The following is an 8636-nucleotide window of genomic DNA, read 5'->3' as shown; positions in this document are numbered from 1 at the left end:
ATAACTGAGGCACAGAGAAGTGAAGTGACTTGCTCGAGGTCACACAGCAGATGAGTGGCAGAGCTAGGATTAGAATCAATAACCTTCCGACTCCCAGGCCCGGGCTATATCCACTATGTGATGCTGCTTCTCTAGGTACATAGGTAGGTAGATAGGTACATAAGTGCTGTGGGGCTGAGGATGGAGTGAATATCAAGTGCTTAAAGGGTACAGATCCAAGCATGTAGATGATGCAAAAGACTTAATTAGGGAAGACCTTTTGGACAGTATGTGATTTTAATAAGCCCTTGAAGGTGGGAAGAGTGATATATTGAAGGGGGAAGAATTCCAGACCAGAGGGAGGACATGGGCAGGGAGTTGGTGACAAAACAGATGAGATTGAGGTACAGTGAGTAAGTTGGCATTAAAGTAATGAATTGTACAGACTGCATAGTGGGAAAATATCAGTGAGATAAGGTAGGAGCGGGTAAGCTGATCGAGTGCTTTAAAGCCAATGGTAAGGAGTGTCTGCTTGATGCAGAGGTGGATAGGCAACCACTGGAGGTTTTTAAAGAGTGGGGGACATGGACTAAAATTTTATTAAAATGATCCAGACAGCAAAAAGAAGTATGGACTAGAGTGAGGCAGGAGGCAAGGAGGTCAGTGAGGAGGCAGGTGCAGTAATCAGTGTGGGATATGTTAAGTGCTTGGATCAGCATAGTAACAGTTTGGATGGAGAGGAAAGTGTGGATTTTAGCAATGTTGTTAAGATAGAACTGACAGGATTTGGTGAAAGATTGAATTTGTGGGATGAATGAGATTTGAGGATAATGCCAAGGTTATGGGCTTGTGAGATAAGGAGGACAGTGGTATTTTCTTCGATGATGGGAAGACGGGAGGAGAGGGTTTGGATTGGAAGAGGAGGAGTTCTGTTTTGGTCATGTTTAGTTTCAAGTGTCAGTGGGACATCCAAGGAGATATGTCCTGAAAGCACGAGGAATTGCAAAACTGCAGGAAAGGAGAAAGGTCAGGACTGGAGAAGCAGATTTAGGAATCATTTAAGTAGAGATGGTAGTTGAAGCCGTGCAAGTGAATGAGTTCTTATAGGGAGTGGGTGTAGATGGAGAATAAGAGGGGACCCAGATTGAGTCTCGAGGGACTCCCAGACTTAGAGGGTGGGAAAAGGTGAAGCCAAGATTGGACTGCTGTTTCCCAGAGAAAGTGGTGGCCCACAGTTTTGAAGGTAGCTGAGAGATCTAGGAGGGTTAGGATGGAGTAAAAGTAAAAGCCACCAGCCCTGGCAAGAAGGAGGTCATTGATAACCATAGAGAGGACAGTTTCCTTGGCGTGAAGAGAGAGGAAGCCAGATTGAAGGGGTCAAGTGGAGAATTGCAGGAAAGGAAGTGGAGGCAACCAGTGTAGACAACTTGCTCAGGGAATCTAGAGAGGAATGGTATGATGGAAATGGGACAATCATTGGAGGGAGTCACGTGGTCAAGGAAGGGTTTTTTTAGGATAGGGGATGTACGAGCTTGTTTGAAAGCAGTGGGGAAGAAACTGTTGGAAGGTGGAAGAAGGTGGTCAGGGAGGGAAAAAGGAATGGGAAAGTGTTTTGATAAGGTGTGAAGGGATGGGGTCAGAGTCACAGGTGGTGGGGGTAGGTTTTGAGCAGAGGAAAAAGATATCTTGAGATACTTCTGGGAAATATGGGAGAACTGAAGAGTGGGCAAGAGGAGAGAGGAACTGAGGAGGAGCTGGGGAGATTTTAGGAAGAACATGCCTGTCGTTTTCAACTTTATCAGTAAAGCACGTGGCCCGATCATTGTGAAAAAGCTTGGGGAGATAGGAAGAGAAGGGGTTGGAAATGGGAGTTAAACATCACTTAAATCCACCCTTTCCTCTTTATCCAAACTTGCCTTGTCTTATGCTGTCGAGTTGTCTCTGACCCATAGAGCCACCTTGGACACATTTCTTCCAGAACGCCCCAAATCCATCTGCAATCATTCTGGTAGTGTATCCATTGAGTTTTCTTTGTAAAAATATGGAAGAGGTTTACCATTGCCTCCTTCCACGCCATAAATTTGAGTCTCCACCCTCAACTCTCCCTCAGGCCACTGCTGTTCAGCACAGGTGAGTTTTGACTTGTAGCAGATTGCCCTCTACTCGCTAGACACTGCCCAAGCTAGGAATGGAATGGCTATACCTCTGCTTGACTCTCCCATTTCCCTCCCTTAGTCGAGACTGGCAGAGTACTGGAAACTCTCCAGGTGCGACCCTGAGAGGGATCATCCAAACTACTACCGTGTTAATCTGATCATTTATCCTTTCCCACCTTGATTACTCTATCCGTCTCCTTGCTGACCTCCCAGCCTCCCATCTCTCCCCACTCCAGTCTATACTTCACTCTGCTGCCCAGATCATTTTTGTTCAAAAATGCTCAGGCCATGTTTCCCTTGTCATCAAGAACCACCACTGGTTCCCCATCCACCTCCGCATCAAACAGAAACTCCTTACTGTTGGGTTTGAAGCCCTCAATCACCTTGCCCCTACATACCTCACCTCACTAGTCTCCTATCACAACCCAGACTGCACACTTGGCTCCTCTAATGCTAACCTTTTCACTGTACCTCGATCTTGTCTATCTCACTGCCAACCTCTATCCCATGTCCTGCCTCTGGCCTGGAATGCCCTCTCTCCTCATATCTGACAGACAATGACCCCCGCCCCCCTCTTCAAAGCCTTATTGAAGGCACATTTTCTCCTGGGGGCCTTCCAGGAGAAGGCCTCATTTTCTTTTCTCCCACTCCCTTCTGTGTCACCCTGACTTGCTCCCTATATTCATCCCCCCTCCCAGCCCCACAGCACTTATGTACATTTCTGTAATGTATTTATTATATCATTGTCTTTCTCCCCCCTCTAGATGGTAATCTCGTTGTGGGCAGGGAATATATATATATATATTCCATTGCTATATTGTACTCTCCCAAGTGCTTAGTTCAGTGCTCTGCACACAGTAAGTGCTCAATAAATACGACTGACTGACTGACTGACTAACAAATGTCTGAAACAGTTGGCCTTGGCAATTGGTATGAGAGTCAATAAGGATGGAAAAGTATTGTTTCCAGGCACAAGAGAGTGCAGAATTAAAGCAGCCGAGGATGAAATTTAGATGGACAAGTTCAGCCTCGTGTCTGAATTTCCACCAGCAGCACTCTGTAGCTTTGGCAAAGGAGTGGAGGAAGTGTACAGTAGAAGTTATCCAGGACTGTGAACTGGTGGTACCTGATCAAAAGAGGGACAGAAGAGCGAGGGAAATGAGCTCAGTAGAGATGGCTGTGTTGAGAGTGATAATTTGTGCATTAACAGAAGGTAATTTGAGTATGGAGACCAAATGGGGGATGATGACTTCAGAAAATTAGAGAGGGTCAAAAGATCAGAGTTCTCTGTGGGGTAACAGGACAAATCTGTGGGGAATGGGTGTGTGGGAGAGAAGGCAGGGGAGGAGGCTGTGGGAATATGGGAATTTCAGAGTTGGTGAGGCTAGAGATTTTACAGCGACTAGAGATGATGAGGTCGAGCACTTATCCAAGTTGGTGAATGGCTGTGGTGGGATGGAGCAGGAGGTCATTGGAGTTTAGGAGTGAGAGAAAGCAGGGAGCAGAAGGGTCCTTGGGACACGTGGATATTGAAGTCCCTATGAATCAATGTAGGGATGGAGAAAGAGTGAAGGAATGTGAGAAAGAGACTAAAATGGTTCAGAAAGTTGAAGGAGGTGCCTAGGGGAGGAGAATGTTCATGACTAGTAACTGCAGTGGGTGGCAAAGGTGGATGAGGTAGGCTTCCAAGGAAGGGAAAGAGAGGGATGGGGGAGGTGGAATGGCGCAAAAAGCAACATTGGGGAGCAGTAAGGAAGCTGACTTCTCCCCCTTTCCCACTGAATCTTGAGGAATGGGAGAAGATATGGCCCCCTCTGGAGAGAGTGGCAAGGGAGGCAGTGTCATCTGGGAAGAGCCATGTTTAAGTGATGGTGACTGGGCCAAGGAATAGACAAGGATTAAGGGAAGTTTTTCTATGATGGAGCTGGTGTTCCATAGGCTGCACTTTGCCGAGGCTCCTGGGGAGGTTGAGGGTAGGGAAGGGCACTAGGGATGGGGAGGGGTTGGATAGGAATGAGCTGATGTGGGATGACACTTAATTTGACCCAGAATAACAAATATAATAACAATGATAATAATAATAATAATAATAGCAATAGTAATAACCTATCAACTAAAGGGCAAGTAGTACAGAAATTTAAAATTGTAGCAGTGATAGAAAGGCAAATGGTATTATAGCTTGAATTTCATTCACTCTAAGATAATTAAGTACTAGGCATTCACACCATCACTCTATAACTGATATCATTTCCACTCGTTCATTTGTTCATGCATTCACTCACACAAGCCATTTTATAAAGATGACAGAACATTATTCTGGGTGTTCCGGGAGTCACAGGGGAGAAATCAGGACATGTTCCTATCCTCAAGAAGCCACCAGTCCAATGGGAGAGGCAGAGCTGGCACAAATATGTTCCATTAGAGAAGCACAACAATTAAAAGTGCCAGCGCTCTAACCCATAAATGATACATGAGTATAAGCAATGGAACACATGCATATCATTTTCCATGGTCCATAAGCGGGAAGAATAACTGGAGTGATTAAAATGTTCAGTTACTCCCCAAAATAGATGGAGGAGAGCTAACTCTCATTGCAAATGGCATAAGAGTAGTTACTTACCAGAAAAAACAGCTGCTAGGAACATACACCTGCTCACAGTGAGCTGAAATAATTTGGGGGACCCTCAAAGTGGAGGCATTTAGCCCCAAAAGATGCACGACTGTTAAACCATATTACTAGTGATGGATGGAATGATTGGTTAATTGATTACCTGTAGACATTAGGGGCCTGGACTTCCCCTGCAGAATTGATCTGCATGTAGATTGCAAACAGCCAAAGAGAAATTTTGCTCTATTCCTGGCATCTGTCCAGAAACCAGAGTAGTTTCCAAACCCGTGGCTCTCCCAACAAATAAGTGTGCTGGACGGAAAGTGGGACAAAAGAGGAAGGGACAAGGTGTATGCTTTCTAGGATTCAGGAGGAAGCATCCCTCCTCAAGAATCTTTCAAAATTTCATCTCAGAACACTTCGTAGGCTCCTCATTTCTCAGTCACCAAGTTGCTGAATGCTTCTCTAATTCAGCTAGGGTGTGTGGCGATAGCTCTCTCCACTTGAACTCAGGTGGCTAGTAACTTAATTAATGTATTGATTAAGTGCCTAATATGTGCTGGGGTAGATACAGACACCATTTCCTCTCTCCATGGAACTCACAAATCTAGGGAGAGAAGGCAACTTATCCTCACTTTACAGATGAAGAAACCGAGGCTGAGAGAGGTTGAGTGGCTTGGTCACACAGTAGATCAGTGGCTAAGCTGAAGCTAGTACATGGGTTTGATGCCCTCATCCCATGCTCTTTCCAATAGGCTATGTTGCTTCCTTTGAACCATTTCCATTTGAAAGCTGACCTATATGTAAAAATGGAGCAGCCAATAAATTGGATGCTTCGAATTCTAATTTTTTAAAAAAATATTCCTTGTATTCACTGGAGATTCTCAGCTCCACTGATGATGAAAGCATCAGGATTAAATCATTGGAAGAGTGGCCAGCTTCATCCATAGTGTATGGATATCAATCCACACCAATCTCTCACTACTGTTCCAGGGATGCCTTTCATCTCTTCTCAACAGGGCAGCATTTGGTTCCATAATATTTTTTATGGTATCTGTTCAGCACTTAGAATGTGCCAGGCACATACAAGTTAATCAGGTTGGTTAAAGCCCTTTTCCCACATGAGATTCAGTCTCAATCCTCATTTTACAGATAAGGTAACAGGCACAGAGAAGTTAAGTGACTTGCCCAAAGCCACACAGCAAGCAAGTACCTGACCCTGGTAAGGCCACCAACTCCCACTCCCACGACTTGTTTCTCTTTTATTGGCCGCTCTTCTCTTGCATCCTTTCTGAAAAGTTCCAGGGGAGTTAAATCTGGTGGACCATAACAGGGGGAGATGTTGCTATATTAACAATAGGAATAAATGAATGGGGAAATACTCATTGTTAGAACTGAATGTTTGCCCTCTACTCCTGTGGGTAACTCTCCATTAGACTGTAAGCTCATTGAATGCAGGAAGTGTGTAACATGCTTCTGTTGAACTCTCCCAAGCACTTCCTATAGCATCAGTGATGGGCTAATTGATTGACTTCATGTCCGATCACTCAGAGTTCGTATTGGAGCAACACCACGGTCATTATGCTGCTGAAAGTTGCTTTTAATTCATTTTTGTTTCCATTTGGTGTGATATGTGTGATAAGCTCCTTGTGGACAAGGGACATGTCTATTAAATCTGTCATTCTCCCCCAAGTGCTTAGTACAGTGCTCTGCAGACCATAAGCCCTCAATAAATACGATTAAGTCATGAGACTAGGGTGACTACCTGAAGATAGTGAAATTGCCCAATATCTAAGAAGTATTCTTTTCTAAGAAAAAACAGCTCATTGCAAATATTTAAAGGTTGTTGAAAAGGCTACATCGCTGGAGAGCCCCTTGGAACTAGAGGGAAAAAAGGACTAGGTGCATGTTGACAAGTCAGAACGATTGAGGGTATGACATCTTGCATACCATTAGCACCATCATCATCATCATCATGAAGCTCACTGTGGCCAGGGACTGTATCTACTATGCTGCGTTGTACTCTCCCACGTGCTTTGTACAGTGCTCTAAATGCAGTATGTGCTCAATCAATACCATTGTTGATAATGATAGTATTTACTGAGTATGAAGCATTGTAATCAGCACTTGGAGAAGCATAACAGAAGCTAGACAATTGTCCCCTGACCTCAAAGAGTATGCAACCTAATGGGGTGGAGAGCCAGACACAAATGATTAACAAATAATGAGAGAAGAAGCAAGACCAAAAGTATAACAAAAGGTGGAACAAACATATAAGGATAATAATAACAGAGAAGCAGCATGGCCTATATTGGGAGTCATGAGACTTGGGTTTTAATCCTGGCTCTGCCACTTGGCCGCTGTGCGACTTTGGACAAATCACTTAATATCTCTGTGCTTCAGTTCTGTCGTCTGTGAAATTGGTACTAAATACTGGGTTGGCTTCCCTCTTAGGTTGAGAGCCCCATCTGTACGAAGACTCTTTCTGATCTGATTGTATTGTATTTACTTTAGTGCTTAGTACAGTACTTGGCATGTATCTTGGTTTAACAGATATCTCAATTATTATTTTATAGGTAGTACAAGTGTATCAGGATGAATGTAGCTGAATAATCGAATGTACAAATAAAAACTATACTTAGGCACATGTGTTCTGAGGATAGAAGTGAAATATGTAAGTGCTAAGGGTAGCATGGTGAAGCAGCATGAGAAACAGCATGGCATAGTGGATAAAGCACAGGCCTAGGACCCACAAGGTCATGGGTTCTAATCAGGAACCCACTTGTCTGCTGTGTGACCTTGAGCAAGTCACTTGGCCTCTCTGTGCCTCAGTTACCTCATCTGTAAAATGGGGAATGAGAAGGGGAGTCCCACTTGGGACAGGGACTGTGTCCAATCCAGTCCACCCCAGCGTTCAGTACCGTGCGTGGCACATAGAAAGAACTTTACAAATCCCATAATTATTATCATTATTAGTGTTGGGTGAACAAGACTTGGTGCTGGAAATTAATCAGGGAAGACTTCCAGAAGGAGGTGGGATTTTAGGAAGACTTTGAGGAAGAAGAGAGCTGATGTCTGGTGGATCTGGAGAGGGACAGTCAGCATGAGCAGTCAGAGAAGCAGCATGGCGCAGTGGATAGAACACGGGCCTGGGAGCCAGAAGGTCATGAGTTCTAATCCCTGCTCCACCATTTGTCTGTTGTGTGGTCTTGGGCAAGTCGCTTCACTTCTCTGAACCTCAGTTACCTCATCTGTAAAATGGGGTTTGAGACTGTGAGCCCCACGTGGGACAGGGACTGTGTCCAACCCGATTTGCTTGTATCTACCCCAACGTTTAATACATAGTCAACGCTTAACAAATATCACAATTATCATTGTTATTATTATTATGAGCATGGGGGCAAGAGATTGGAGAGTCAAGAAAGAGGTTCAATCAGAAGGCGGCAGGCAAGGTGTAAATTGACAAAACTCCTGAAATGCATGGATACTGTTATCAAAGCAGTCTGTACTTATTGACAGGCTGAGAGAATAGGGAATTGACTTTCTGGTTGTTTTGAAAGGATCACTTTCACGAGTAAGAGGGTCCTTGATCTTCAAGGAAATCCCGAATTAATACCTGAAAAATGGCAGAGATTAGAGTATCTCAGAGAGAGGGAATTTTCTCGATCGAAAACAGAAGGTTGAAAGGAGGAACTAACATAAACGTTAACCCCACACTCTCATCTCCATCTTTGACCTTATTCTGAGCAATTTCCTATGGGTAAGATGATGGGGTATGATCACAAATATCTAAGAACCAAATCCAAACTAGATGAATTTGGAAGAAGTCTTGTTGGGGGGAAGTGTGTCGAGAAGAAATGGATAGAGAGAGGGTTGGGGGGGGGAATAAAGGG

General features: G+C 44.3%; 1 pseudogene; it reads right to left on the bottom strand.

Moving 5' to 3' along the window:
* Window positions 1-2119: 2119 nt before the first annotated feature.
* On the bottom strand, window positions 2120-2264 carry LOC119920535 (annotated as a pseudogene).
* Between the last annotated feature and the right edge of the window lie 6372 nt (window positions 2265-8636).

This window comes from Tachyglossus aculeatus, chromosome X1, assembly GCF_015852505.1.
Source record: "Tachyglossus aculeatus isolate mTacAcu1 chromosome X1, mTacAcu1.pri, whole genome shotgun sequence".
In the NCBI taxonomy this organism is placed as follows: Eukaryota; Metazoa; Chordata; class Mammalia; order Monotremata; family Tachyglossidae; genus Tachyglossus; species Tachyglossus aculeatus.
This window is presented reverse-complemented; position numbering and strand designations above follow the sequence as displayed.